This window comes from Eutrema salsugineum, unplaced genomic scaffold (genome assembly GCF_000478725.1).
Source record: "Eutrema salsugineum unplaced genomic scaffold, Eutsalg1_0 scaffold_12, whole genome shotgun sequence".
Classification (NCBI taxonomy): domain Eukaryota; kingdom Viridiplantae; phylum Streptophyta; class Magnoliopsida; order Brassicales; family Brassicaceae; genus Eutrema; species Eutrema salsugineum.
Window position 1 is genome coordinate 5,959,569 of NW_006256895.1, and position 14,881 is coordinate 5,974,449.

Here is a 14,881-nt window from a genome sequence, read left to right on the forward strand (position 1 = left end):
ATTAAGTGGTTTTTCACAAAAGGGGAAAGGAAGTCTAAAAGTAGATTAAGTCTTCTCCACAAATTAGGTCTAAAAACCTTATAAAGGAGGCTTGGGCGAACCGGGTCAACCCGGAACAAACCGGGTACTGACCCGGCCTTGATGGGCAAAGAAGGGTTTGCCACGGTCTGGTGCATCCTTGGTGTGACCGTGGCATTCCTGACCGTGTCAAAGTCTTTACTTGTGTTCTTGGTTCCTTTTGATGCCACGGTCTGATCAAGCTTCATCTGGGACTCGTGGCAAGTTAACCGTGTCAAACGCCGAAGATGTGTAAAGGTTGCCACGGTCAAGCCCCCAGACCGTGGCATTCAGACCGTGCCAAAACCCGCATGCATGTGATGACCTTCCCAGCCAAGTATATGCTTGCCACGGCCAAGTCTCAGGCCGTGGCATTGAGATCGTGTCAAAGGCCGAAACTGTGTAGAAGTTATCTCCAGCCACTTGCTCATTTGCCACGGTCAAATCCCAGACCGTGGCATTAAGCTCGTGCCAATCGCCGAAGGTTTCAAGATGTTGCCACGGCCAAGCCTCATACCGTGGCATTTAGGTCGTGTCAATCGCCGAACGGTTGCTAAGTTCCTCTCAGCCAAGTGTGTGTTTGCCACGGTCAAGTGTAGACCATGGCATGAAGATCGTGTCATTGGCCGAGGGTGCACAAAAGTTGCCACGGCCAAGTGTGGACCGTGGCATTGAAATCGCGGCATGTTTAACTTAGTCATCCTGGGCTGTCTGGACCATCTCGCATTCCGGAGATTGTAACTTCCTGGAGGCCTGTCTGAATTGAGTGATTCCGGTTGAAGAAGACAGAGGACTAATTTATCTCCAACTTTGATGAAGGAAGTTTCAGTGCTTGGGAAGTGTAAGGTTTCCTGGAGGGCATATCTTTGAAGTGCATTTACACGACCAGAGAGAGGCGTCTAAACATGTGTCCATTCCGGAGACCGTATCTTTCTGCTCAAAGCTCCGAATTGACTGATCTCGGATGTTCTGGAAAGAAGACTCAAATGTCTCTGGTTCTCATGAAGGACCCGGAAACTAAATCGGCCTGGAAGTGCACCGTCCTTCGCATCCTTTAGGACTGATCTGCTCGGTCCGGAATACCTGCGAGACTGGGGTTCCTTCCGACAAGCGTATCTCTCTGCTCACGCGTCCGAATTCCACGATTCCACTTTCTAAGAGACCGTGATGCAATGCTCTCCAACTTCTATGAAGCACCCGCCGTCTGAATCGGACCGGAAGGCTCCCTGGACAGGTAATTTCTGAGACACGTTCATACCCGGAGATTTTGGCCGATACACTTCATTCGCGGTACATGAAAATGGCCGGTAAAGCTTCCCGCGGTACATGGAAATGGCCGGTAAAACCTTCCTGGCCAGCGAGAATGGCCGATAATCTCCCAGGACCCAATTTTTCCACTTTTTCAAGCTTTGCTCACCATTCCACCTCCTGGATTCATCTTTTCAGCTCCACATTCACCTGATAGACACTCAAAACATGCAATAGACTGATTGGGACCTAATGCATCTCCTAAGTTCTAAAACAACCCTAAGGACCTAAAATGCATGAAATAAAACATGATTTGGAATGATTTATGCAACCTAAATGATGCAAATTATGAACATATCACTGCTCTGTGTGTTGCTGCGAAGATCTGGAACGAACCTCATCTATAGCTAAATCGTTGTTATTACTCTCAATTGATTCCTGCCATAATTTAAGATCAATCAGAGCCTTGTTGATAATGTCTGGAATAAGCCATTTACGGGCATTAAATTTTAAATTATTGCGGTTCTAACAAAGCCTCCAACCTAAAATATGAAATAGAATTAACCGGGCTGGATCCTAACCATTCAATTCTTTCAAAGTACAACTATTATCATGCAAATCATGAAAAGCCAAATACTCGAGCAATGGTGTGTGTATTGATAACACCGTATTTTGACCACTTTTATGGATTATAATAAAGTCTTATGCAGGTGTTTTAACTCTTTTTTCAAAATTTTTAAAGTGTTTTCAATGTTTTAGGGTTTCAAAAGACTTTACAGGAAACTTGGGCAAAAGATATGCAATTTGGAACAAACTAGCAATTTTGGAAAACTGCAGACCATCAGAAGTAAGACAAGCGATGAAGACCTTCTCACCGTCTGATCACCACCGAAATTTGAGAAAACATAGAGGATCCAGCCAGCTTTCTAATGAACTTGGTTTGGAGACAATCCAACGGTTAGATCTTCAGATACTCCCGATGCAAGAATGACAGAAAATGCAGTTCCAGAAGAGAGCCACGAGCTGGGACCTCGGCCAACACCTATTTCCCCGCGGGTAGGACCATCACGACCGCGGCCAGAAAACGTTCACTTTCAAGACGACTTAATTAATGCCCAGATCAATTCCTTTCGTTATTTTTGAAGCCCTAAGTGTCCAGGACAACTCCATAAGCTATAAATACCCTCTTTAGGTCATTCTAAAGAGAGAGACCAATGGAGACCAAAATATAGAAAAACCTAGAGAGAGAGGGAGATTTTGTGTGGAACCCTAGAGAGGAGGCCGCCATTTCAAGGAGAAGGAGCCGCCGCAGGAGTGCATCATCGCTCCTCCACCGTCGCTTCCGTTCTTCGTTCTTCTTCCCTGTTTTCTTTAATTTTCTGCAATTTTCAATACTCTGTGATGATTGTTTACAATATATTTTGAGTAGTTCCCCAGTTGGGTTTAAAGGGATTTTTAAAGGGAATTTCGTGTGTCTTTGCTTATGAATCGATAGAGTTAGGATTTATAATCTTCTAGATGTTCTTCTTTTGCCTTTGATTTTACTTCGTGATTCATTGCTGGCCACTTAGAAGCCGATCTGATATGATATGTTGCGAAAGTTTTCATTGATTTTCTGAACTAGGGTGAAACGAGCAATTATTCTATAGGAGTGGAAACCTACATGTAGTTGAGTTGTGAATGTTGATGAGTCTTGTTCTGCTCTCGCATCTTCTCCCTTCCAGGATCAGAGTGGAAACCTACTGATCAGGGTTGCGAGAGATAGTTGTTTAGTGCTGCGAAAGTAGGCTATTCATACTTCCGTTCCTCAAGTTCTAGAACATACTTAGCTGATTACCTTTATCACTTGTTTAAAATCGACATAGCCTAGTCCATGAATCCCTGCGAAACCCCTTGAGCCCAGCGTCCGTTTTCGTTGCTTACAACCTTCGATTTTATTTGCTTTCTTTTGCTTATTACCTGCTTTCATTCGCTTTTGTTTAATCGCTTATTACTTGCTTTCATTTGCTTTCGTTTTTTAATTGTTTTTAATTGCTTTCTAGTTTAGATTTAATGACAACCAAAACCCAAACCTCTTTAGTTCTAGTCTGATTAAAGCATTGCCGTGACTTCTTACTGAAACAACTAAGTCTCTGTGGATCGATACCCTAAGTACTACAGCGCACATCTGTGCACTTGCAGACGTTTAGGGGTTATAAATTTTAAACCTGAATCTTAGTAAAATCGACCAACCCCGTTTACAATTGCATCAAGTTTTTGGCGCCGTTGCCGGGGACTTTGATTGGTTTCGTTGCGAATCCCAGCTTAAATCCATTAGAACACTTGTTCACTTTTACTTTTTCTTTTGAAATTTTCAGGTTTCTCTGCGATGGGAGACCGGGAACATTTTCCCGGGACTCTTGGTGATCCACCATATCGTGTGGATGGTGATCCAAGCGATGATGACCTGACTGATGATGAGTTTGAAGAACCGATCTATGATGACAATGAGCTAGTCGGATCGGTAAGACATGAAGACGATGATGAACTGATTGGAAGTTTCAATTCACTCGAGAAACTCATGGGATATCGAAGAGCTATTCAACCAGCCTTACCAGAGGATGGCAAAACCGAAATTAAGGTACCCTATATCCATTTAGTTCAACAAAATCAGTACCATAATTATTCATCCGAACACCCAATGGACCATATCAAGACGTTCGAAGAATTATCTGCAACCATTACAGCAAATGGGGATTACCACAAGTGTAGTCTTTTCCCATTCTCTCTGAGAGACAATGCCAGCAAATGGCTAAAATCTTTAGAACCTGCTTCACTAAAAATGTGGGCAGCGTGTAGAAAGGCTTTTCTAAATCGTTTTTACACTAGAAATCATTCAAATCTCTTAAGGAACAAGATTAGAACTTTTAAACAAAAAGAAGATGAAGATCTTTTAGATACTTGTGAGAGATTTAGGGAATACCAAAGAGATTCTCCACATCACGGATATACCGACGAATACCTGATGGGTATCTTCTATAGAGGCATAACTCCAGAGTTACAACACTCTTTCGACACAGCAAGTAATGGAGTCTTCTCAACTAGATCTGTAGAAGATGCTCGTGTTTTCATCAACAATTTTGCAAACAACATCCGTAATCAAGCAACCTTTGGCAATTCTGCACTTCTTGAGAAGAAAGAAGAGATTTCGGAAGTTATGAAGTGTCTCCATCGCATAATGAGTCAACTTGGATTGGAACAACCAAACAAGGCACACAATACGTGTAACTTTGATGGTTGGGACAACCCAATGGATTCTTATGATCAAGAGATGATGAACACTGCAGAAGTCTATCAAATTCAAGATTTTCCCTTCGTTCCTGATCCCTGTGGGTCCATTCATTCGGACCGCCGGAAAACACACTTCCGCCACGGTTGTGACGTCCCTGACCACGGCCAAGACCTGTTTCACCGCAATCGCGAGGCATACGACCGCGGGAAACCGTTTTCCGACTTGTCTGGAAACCACCTTCTGAACCTATATGGGCTATTCAAGCTAATTCCAATCCCTATCCCAAGTTTTCCCTCTTCTGAAGCTGAAAATCTAAACAAAATAATTCTAGAGCTTGAAAAATCTAGGTCTGAAGAAATTAGTGATCTTAGATCTGAAATAAAAACGATGAAAGAAGATTTCAATGAAAGATTGACCACCCTCCTTAGCCTGATGATCAAAACTAATTCTAAAAACATAGATAATTCAGAGGAGGAGCCAAGTGAATATTCTTTCGAGAGCTCAAGTGAAGCAGATTCCTCCGATCATGTGAAAGCTATCACACTTAGGAGTGGATTAGCTTACAAAGAGCCTGAATTTCCTATAGATCTCGAAGACGAGGAAAAGGGTAATGAAAAGGAAAAAGAAAGAGAAAGACTCACGGTTGAAGATGTTGAAAAAGAAGTGGTAGGAGAGAATGATGGAGAAGAAGTAAGAGAAGATACATCCTGGGAAATTCTCGGAGAATACCCAATTCCCCCTCCACCAACTCGTGTCTATAAACCCAAACCTCCATATCCTAGAGCCTTAAGAGCCCCGAAGAAGGAGAAAGAAAAATCCAAGCTGAAAGAGTTGATCGATCAATTAAATGTGAGATTACCTTTCGTAGAAGCTTGTGCTATGATTCACTCTTTAAGAAAATACATGAAGGGTATTCTAACAAATTCTTTAACTCTTGAAGAAAGCGTTATGATGATAACCCATGAATGTAGTTCTATCTTGCAAAGCCGAATCCCTGAAAAGAAAAACGATCCTAGAAGCTTCGTACTTTCATGCACCATCAATGATTAGCTTTTGAGCGTGCTCTCTGTGATTTAGGATCTAGCATAAACATGATGCCTCTTTCAGTAGGAAAACGTTTAGGACACCACACTTTCCAGCCCACTAAAATTTCCTTAGTATTAGCTGATCGTTCTGTTGGACAACCCGTACGTATCTTAATAGATGTTCCAGTCGAAATCGAAAAATGTTCCATACCAACCGATTTCGTAGTTCTAGAGCTAGAAAGAGAACCTAAGGATCCCCTTATTCATGGAAAACCATTCTTATATACAGCTGGAGCCATAATCAATGTCCCAGTAGGAAAAATCGACCTTCATCTAGCCAGTCTAGTTATGCAATTTGACATGAAAAAAAGTTTCGATAAACCAACTTTGGATGGCAAAATTTGTTGGATTGATGAGTTAGACGGAATTACTGAGGAAGTCTATGAAGATCTGCTTCTAGACCCTTTAAGTGTCACGCTTTCACCCGCAAAAGACGAACGCAATTTCCTTCAAGAAATTTCTAGTGAATGCACGTGTATGCTTGATACGTCCAAAGCTTATAGGAAACCTCTAAACTATCTATATCTTAAGCACCAAACAAACATTCCTACACCTCCTAAAGACACTGCTGCAGCAATTAAGGATCCTTGGAGCGAGCTTAAAGCCCCTAAAGTCGAGCTTAAACCTCTTCCCGTCGGACTTAAGTACGCTTTGGTTGGACCAAATTCTACTTTTCATATCATTATAAACTCTGGTTTGACGGAAGAAGAAACCACAACGCTGTTGACTGAGCTGAGAAAGCATAGAAAAGCCTTAGGATATTCACTTGATGACATACCTGGAATTTCTCCAGATCTCTGTATGCACAAGATTAATCTAGAGGATAATGCTAAAAACTCAATCAAAAGTCAAAGGAGACTGAACCCTAAGCTCATGGATGTTTTCAAGAAGGAGATTATGAAGCTTTTAGAAGCTGGAATAATCTTTTCTATCTCAGATAGCACTTGGGTTAGCCCAGGTCATGCTGTTCCAAATAAAGGATGAGTCACTGTCATTAAAAACGATAAAGACGAAATGATCGCTACAAGAGCAGTCACTGGACATCGTATGTGCATCGATTACCGAAAACTGAATGCCGCAACTAGGAAAGATCATTTTCCACTTCCCTTCATAGATCAAATGCTAGAAAGGTTAGCTAATCACCCCTACTATTGCTTCCTCGATGGCTACTCCGGATTTTTTCCAAATTCCTATTCGACCGGAGGATCAAGAAAAAACGACATTCACTTGTCCATATGGCATGTGCGCTTACCGACGTATGTCTTTTGGATTGTGTAATGCACCTGCTACCTTCCAGCGGTGCATGATGTCAATCTTCATAGACTTTATTGAAGATTTCATGTGAAGTATTCATGGACGATTTCTCGGTCTATGGATCTTCTTTTGAAAAATGCCTAGGCAACCTTGGTAAAGCTCTGCAAAGATGTAACGATAAGCACTTAGTATTAAATTGGGAAAAATGTCACTTCATGGTACGAGACGGAATCGTGCTTGGGCACAGGATTTCAGGAAAAGGAATTGCAGTTGACAAAGCTAAAATCGAAGTCATGACAAGCCTACAACCCCCTACAAACGTAAAAGGCATCCGTAATTTCATAGGACACACAGGATTCTTTAGGCGATTCATAATATATTTTCTCAAATAGCTAGACCTCTTACGCATTTGCTTTGCAAAGAAACGAACTTCGAGTTTGATGATGAGTGCTTAGCCGCGTTTCATAAGATCAAAGAAGTCATTGTTTCCGCTCCTGTCGTGCAAGCACCTGATTGGGAACTCTCATTCGAAATCATGTGCGATGCAAGTGACTAGGCAGTCGGAGCAGTGCTTGGTCAACGAAAAGATAAGAAACTGCACGTGATCTACTACGCAAGCAGAACTCTTGACGAAGTTCAATGCAATTATGCAACAACAGAGAAAGAACTTCTAGCTGTCGTATTTGCATTTGAGAAATTCTGTTATTTTCTCATAGGATCTAAGGTTATAGTTCATACTGATCATGCTGCAATCAAGTATTTAATGTCTAAGAAAGACGCTAAACCGAGGTTGATAAGATGGATCCTCCTACTGCAAGAATTCGACATCGAAATTCGAGATCGAAAAGGTGCAGGTAATGGGGTTGGAGACCATCTTTCACGAATTCAAGTTGAAGAAAGATTGCCTTTAAATGATAGTTTGCCAGAAGAAAACATCGATGCAATAGATACTACTCCCACCAATTCCAATACAGCACCGCCAAGGCAACTCATGCGAAGATCATATGCTTTCAACACCCCCATGGTTTAGGCACATAGCGAACTACCTAGCAGCTGATGTAGAACCACCACAATTCTTTGAGTATAGGAAGAAAAAATTTATGAAGGACGTAAGACATTATTTTGTGATGAACCCTATCTCTATAAGAGATGTGCTGATGGGTTATTCCAAAGATGCGTGGCTGAAGAAGAGATGGAAGGAATTTTATTTGGATGCCATAGCTCGTCTTATGCAGGACATTTCGCAACTTTCAAAACTGCTTCAAAGATCTTACAAGCAGGTTTTTGGTAGCCTACCTTATTCAAAGATACTCAAGCTTATATATCGCGATGCAATAAATGCCAAAAGATGGATAACATAAGTAAAAGGAATGAGATGCCTCAAAATTTTATTCTCGAAGTCCAATTTTCGATGTGTGGGGAATAGATTTTATGGGACCATTTCCTGCTTCTTTTGGAAATAAGTACATCTTAGTAGCAGTAGACTACATCTCTAAGTGGGTTGAAGCAGTCACTAGCCCCACCAAAGATGCGAAAGTCATCATGAAGCTGTTTAAATCTGTTATATTCCCGTGTTTTGGAGTTCCTAGAATTGTGATAAGCAATGGAGGATCGCACTTCATCAACAGAGTTTTCGAGAATCTTCTTAGAAAGAATGGAGTTACGCATAAAGTTGCTTCTCCATACCATCCCAAACCAGCAGTCAAGTAGAAATCTCAAATAGAGAAATCAAGTTGATTTTGCAGAAAACAACTGCAGTTCATCGCAAGGATTGGTCTACAAAGCTTGACAATGCATTGTGGGCATATCGAACAGCATTCAAAACACCATTAGGAACAACACCATTAAAACTAGTTTATGGAAAAGCATGTCACCTTCCAGTAGAACTTGAGTATAAAGCGCAATGGGCTATCAAGGAGATGAATATGAACTTGAAAACAGCTGGAGAAAGAAGACTACTTCAACTTCACGAGTTAGAAGAAATCCGACACAATGCTTACCAAAACACAAAGATCTGCAAGGAGAAAACTAAAGCATATCATGATAAGAAGATTATTCATAGAACTTTTGCTCCTAATGATAAAATTCTTCTTTTCAATTCTCGTCTTAAGCTTTTTCCAGGAAAATTACGTTCAAGATGGTCAGGACCCTTCACGATAAAGGAAGTCAAGCCATACGGAGCCATCGTCCTGTGGGACAAAACTGGAAACTCATTTACGGTGACTGGAAAGCGTGTAAAGCCATATCTGGCTGAAGAAAGAGAAGACGAGAGAGAAGTGATGTTTTTAATTGATCCATCCTCGGCGAAGGAAGAGATCAAGGAGTGTCACGACCCCGGTTAAGTTTAATCGAGCAACAATGTCAAGCTAACGACTTGAAACAAATGCATAGTAGGAGGCAACCTACTTGGTATTTTATTTATTTCCCTTTGACATTTATTTTCTATTTCTATTGCTTTGTTTCTGTTTCATTTAATTTCAGATTTTTAATAAGGAAGAACAAACTCAAAAGACGAGCAGCACTCTCCAGCATGATAAACACTCTTAAACATTTCAACTGTTCTATTTTCTTTACCATTCTTTCCAAAATTTATCACACTGGGGACAGTGTGAAATAAGTCTGGGGGGGGGGGGATGCTCACCCATTACTAATGAAATTTGATTTGTTTTGAGTTTGTTTTGGACAAATGAAATTTTTCAAAAACTTTTACATAAAATATTTTTCCTTCAACTTTTTCATAAAATTTTTCAAAAATCGTTTTCAAAATGTTTTTCAAAAAGTTTTTAAACCAGGAACACAATAAACAATACTATGATGATTTAGACTAGTGTGCTTCTACGTTATTTCCTCTTTTTTGCTCTTTTTGTGATTTAGGCCTAGACTAGGCGGTAGCTAGAATACTTGCATTACGAACTCCCATCAGAGGACTTCTATTCATGGAGATTCTTTCTAACAGGATATACTAGCTCATTTTATCTGGAATTAATTTTGACTTAATTTTCTCATTAAAGCATTAAATAAGGGAAACGAATCATACATTCAGGACTCCTTTATATTTTTGCCACCCTTTGTTGATCCTGAATGGCTAGTTTATCTTTAGCTAGTTCCCCACCACACCTAACCTCTTTCAAACCACATGCATTCTTGTTTTTCATTGTCCTATATGCAGATATGTGCAAAAACGTCGGAGAGAAACATGATCAATGCGGTTTTCCGTCACTGAAGACGGAGACCAGCGATTTCATTGGAATGATTCAACAAAACGAGAAAACTCAGTTTGCCTTGGAAAAAAATTAAAACCTTGGTGCAATTTTGTCCCTTAGACTCTCTCTCTATAAAAAGTTGTTTCCCCTTTCGAAACAAATTAAAAAATAAAAAAATAAAAAAATAAAAAATAAGAAAGGAAAGGAAATTTAAAACCTTAGAGAGTCTAGGAGGATTGAATTTTATCCTTAAGGAAAGCTAGAGTCTTTTTATTTAGAGTTTTGGAGATTATCTTTATGATTCCTCGAAAAGATCTAAGTCTGGGGGAACAGCTGTTACAACAAAGGAGGAAGATTATGCAACAACATTTTGCAAAGAAGAAGTGACTGAAAATCTGCGGACATTGACAGGTCCTTCTCTCTCTTGCGGTTTTGCATAATATCTTGCATCCTCCAAAATCTTCAGGTAATCTGAAACACTTAAGCTCCAGCACTTAAATAGCTTTTAATACCAAACACCGTCTACCCTGAATAATGTCTTTGATGAGAATTCACTACTACACTTAATGAATGTAGAGAGATAGTTGACTGGAAGTTAGATCCCAGTGTGTAGATTTTCGCATGACGGATTAACGGACTAGTTTACTTGTATTTTGGTGAGAATTTTCTAGACTAGATCCAAATAGATGTTTTACGATAAGTTATGGTTTAGTGATATGTCTATATTTTACATCATTTAGAGTGCATTTTAGAGTCCTCATTATGTGTTTTCCCCATGTAAATTGAGTCTTCAGGCATGAAAATAGGATTTAGGGCTTGCATTAGGTCCCAAAGAGTTTTGCATGTTTTGAAGTCCTTATCAGGTGCTTTGGGAGTCATTTGGAGCCTAAGAAGAGGAGCAGAGAAGAAGACGGTGAAGAAAAAGGTCAAAAATGGTGAAAACCGCTTGGAGGAATTTCTCGGCCAAATCGCGTACCGGACGGACAGAAACCTCGGCCAAAATCCTTACCGATCGTTCAACCTCGACCAAAAAGCTTACCGATCGCTCAGCACCGACCAAAGTCCGTACCGATCGACCAAAGTCAGCCTGGGTCGAAGATCAGGTGTAAATACCGCGGGTTGAGTTTTTGGCCAAGGCGAAGGAATTTTTACGACCAAAAAAAAAAGCTTACCGCGTTACACAGGCCTCGGCCATTTTCCTTACCGCGGGAAGCTTTTCTCGACCAAAATTTGTCCTTGTCCGCGCGTTTCAAAGATCAGCAATCCGGGGAACCTTCCGGTCCGAACCAGTTGGCGGGGTCTTCAGCAAAGTTGGAGATAATCAAACAAAGATCCCAGAACAGTTGGAATCATCCAATTCCGACCAGTGGGGAGAAAGATATAGCTTCCGGAAGATGCACCAACATTACGCGCATCCGAGAACCGAACGGTGGAGTACAAAGATCACGGCGGACGGAACCTTTCCGGACCGAACCAGCTTGCCCGGTCTTCATCAAAGTTTGAGATCTTTGAAAGACCTTTTCAGAACGGTTGGGATCGCTAAATTCGGACGAGTGGTTTGAAAGATAAAGTCTCCGGAGTTCACATCGGTCCAAACTGCTTATTTTCCGGTGATTCCAATGCGGTTCAAAGATGTGAAATCCAGGAAGCCTTCCACTTCCCAAGCTCCGACGGTTTCTTCACCAAAGTTCGAGCTTATTGAGTCATCTTGACTATGGAACTGGTCTCAGAGCATTTGGAGTCGTGGGTTGAAAGTTACTGTTTCCGGGAGGTGACATGGTCGATACGAACCCAAATATGTTGCGGTACGCGCTAAGTGTTTTCTCAGGGCTCGACATCGTTACCTCGACATCGGCCAAGTCAAGGCTCATATTTTGGGAGTATTCTGAACTAGGCCTCGTGCTGACGCCTCGGCACGTTGGAATCAAGGCATGCACACGTAAAAAATGAAGCTGGAAACGACTAAGTGTTGAACGTGCACCTCGGCGCAATGACCTCGGCGTGCATGCCGGCCCCTGTTCGCTCAAACCCCTCGACTACCAAGCGCCTCGGCATTTCATGCCGAGGTCCATTGTCACGAACCCAGAATCAAGAACAAAGCTGCCCAAGAACACACACATGAAGATGGATCGAAGACTAGGGTTCATGCATGTTTTTGACGTGTTCTTCACGAGATCTTCATTTGGATCTGGACTCACGTGCACTCCTCGACATGAAGACCTCGGCTTCACTCTCCGACACACCGTGGCACTCGCCCATCAACCCAAGAACGCGGTTCAGTACCCGGTTTGTTCCGGGCTGACCCGCAACACTTTACCTTTGCTATATATACATTTTGAGACTAAAAACCTAATCATCTTATCTCTTATCTGTTTTTAGCTTTAAGAACTTGCCTCTTTGGTAAAACTTGATCATTCTAATCCGATATCTCGCTTTTGCATGAGAAATCTTGTTCCTTCTTTATTTCTTTGATCATCTAACATTAAACTCCTCATCATGACCAACTACACGTCTTGCAAAAGACTTAGTGAGCTCGTTATGATTAGTGAGTAGTCGTTTAAGCGGCTTTAGACGAGTAGATTAGGGTGCTTTCAAGGTAGATTAGTGGGTTTAGTTGTCTAGTCTTGCATGTTTCATTCTTTAACTGACGAGATCTCTAGGCTGGATCCAAGCACATCACTTGAGGTTCAGATCTGAGACATATATCGCATCAAAAGTGTTTGTAGAAATGTCTGAACCACTCGGTTATGGGTTTAAGAGTCTTTCATCGCGAGAGTGATAGCTTGTTCTCTTAAATGACATTTTTGAACTGAATCTTATTGCTGATTGATTCGACGCTTCTCAAAAGACATTTTTGGTATGAAGGAGGATCAATTTAGATGCTTAATACTTTCATGAGAAGATTAACATGCCTTGAGTTCAAAGTTAAATGAAACCGCTTGATGTTTTGATTCATTAACCCACTAGATGAACTTGGAAGCACCCGAGTCAAGTATCTCGTCTAAAGTCTCTTGCTTTATTACATATTATCATCATCTGAATCGCTTAGTTATCATTTGCATCTTTGCCTTGTTTGATTCTCATCATTTACTTTACTTACATGTTTAATCGTTGTTATTTAGCTTAGCAAAACCTTCACTCTTTTTATCTTGACTTAAATAAACAAACAACATAGACTAGTGTCTCGTTGACAAGTCTGGATTGACACCTCTTAGTACTACTTTGACAAGGGGATTGATAGCCCTGAGACCTAAAAAGTCTTATCTATCAATTGGCGCCGTTGCCAACTTGTCGGAGCATTAGTCTTTTGTTTGTTCTTGAGCTCAAGATTTTAACTTTCTTTGTTTTACTAACTTCTTTGCAAGTTCAAGTGTTGCTTTCAGGTGCATGAAAACCAGGTCTCGGAGCACCGAACCGCCTTTACCGTACGACGACAACATCAACCGGATTGAGAGGCGAGCTCGCGAGAGGGAACGGCATTTTGAACGAATTGGAATGGCAGAACAGCAAAGAATCGAGCAACAGGCTCAAGAAGCCGAACACCAGGCTCATGCTAATCAGGCGCAGGCAGGCAGGAATGAACAACAAGCTTATGTTAACCAACAACAGGCTCAGAGGAACGAAAGGCTTGCTCAGCAAAACCAACAACAAGCTAATAGAAACGAGCAACAAGCCCACCACGTTCATCCGCCACCGCCACAAGCTCAGAGACAACCTCATCCGGTCTTTGTTGGAGAGAACGACCGAGCTAATGCGCACCAATACCGAGCTGGGATTCAAGCTCCACCGGTTCAAAATAACAACTTTGAAGTTAAAGCTTCCCTCCTCAACATGGTGCAGAACTCAAAGTTCCACGGTCTAGCCGGAGAAGACCCTCTTGAGCATCTAGATCAGTTTGATCGGGTTTGCGACCTAATTAAGATCAATGGTGTCTCGGAAGATAGCTTCAAGCTACGCTTGTTCCCATTCAGCCTCGGTGATAAAGCTCACCAGTGGGAAAAGAACCTCCCGAGGGGTTCTATACAAACCTGGGAGCAGTGTAAACTGGCGTTCTTATCAAAGTTCTTTTCCACATCACGCACGGCTAAGCTCAGAAACCAGATCTCAAGCTTCACGCAGCACAATAACGAGAGCTTTAGCGAAGCTTGGGAACGGTTTAGAAGCTACACTAACCAATGCCCCCACCACGGCTTCTCAGAGGCGTCCCTCTTGAGTACTTTATACCGAGGTGCACTCCCCAAGATCAGAAACCAACTCGATACAGCTTCAAATGGAAATTTTCTTGGGAAGGAGATCAATGCGGCAATGGAACTAGTCGAAAACCTAGCCATGTCTAATGATACTTATGGCGACGACTTTGATAGAGTAAACCGTACAGAGGGCTCCAATGAAGAACAGCGTATGAAAAAGGATATAAGAGAGCTTCAGAGCAAGCTTGACAAGGTTCTGATGGTGACACAAAAGCCAATACACTTTGTAGGCGAGTTTGATAAGCAAGAGCCAAGTTTTGACAATGTTAATGAAGATGGTCTAACTCAAGAGGAGCTGAACTACATAGGGAATCAGCAGAGGTATCAGCGGTTTAACAACTACAACAGTAACCCAAACCTCTCATACAGAAACCCGAATGTAGCTAATCCTCAAGACCAAGTGTACCCTGCTCAGCAACAACAACAAAGCTATGCTCCAAAAGCTCCTTTTCAGAATACCTTCCAGCCCAAACAACAGTTCAGTGGGCAACAGCACGGCTACACTCATCAGAA

The 14,881-nt window shown here is 41.6% G+C and overlaps 2 non-coding genes across 2 annotated transcripts; both read right to left on the reverse strand.

The window, feature by feature from the left end:
• Window positions 1-4,185: 4,185 nt before the first annotated feature.
• On the reverse strand, window positions 4,186-4,293 carry LOC112089610. The gene has a single exon (XR_002901240.1). It is a non-coding gene; the product is annotated as a small nucleolar RNA R71 (small nucleolar RNA).
• Window positions 4,294-14,204: 9,911 nt separating this feature from the next.
• Window positions 14,205-14,311, reverse strand: LOC112089354. Its single transcript, XR_002900991.1, has one exon. It is a non-coding gene; the product is annotated as a small nucleolar RNA R71 (small nucleolar RNA).
• Window positions 14,312-14,881: the final 570 nt, after the last annotated feature.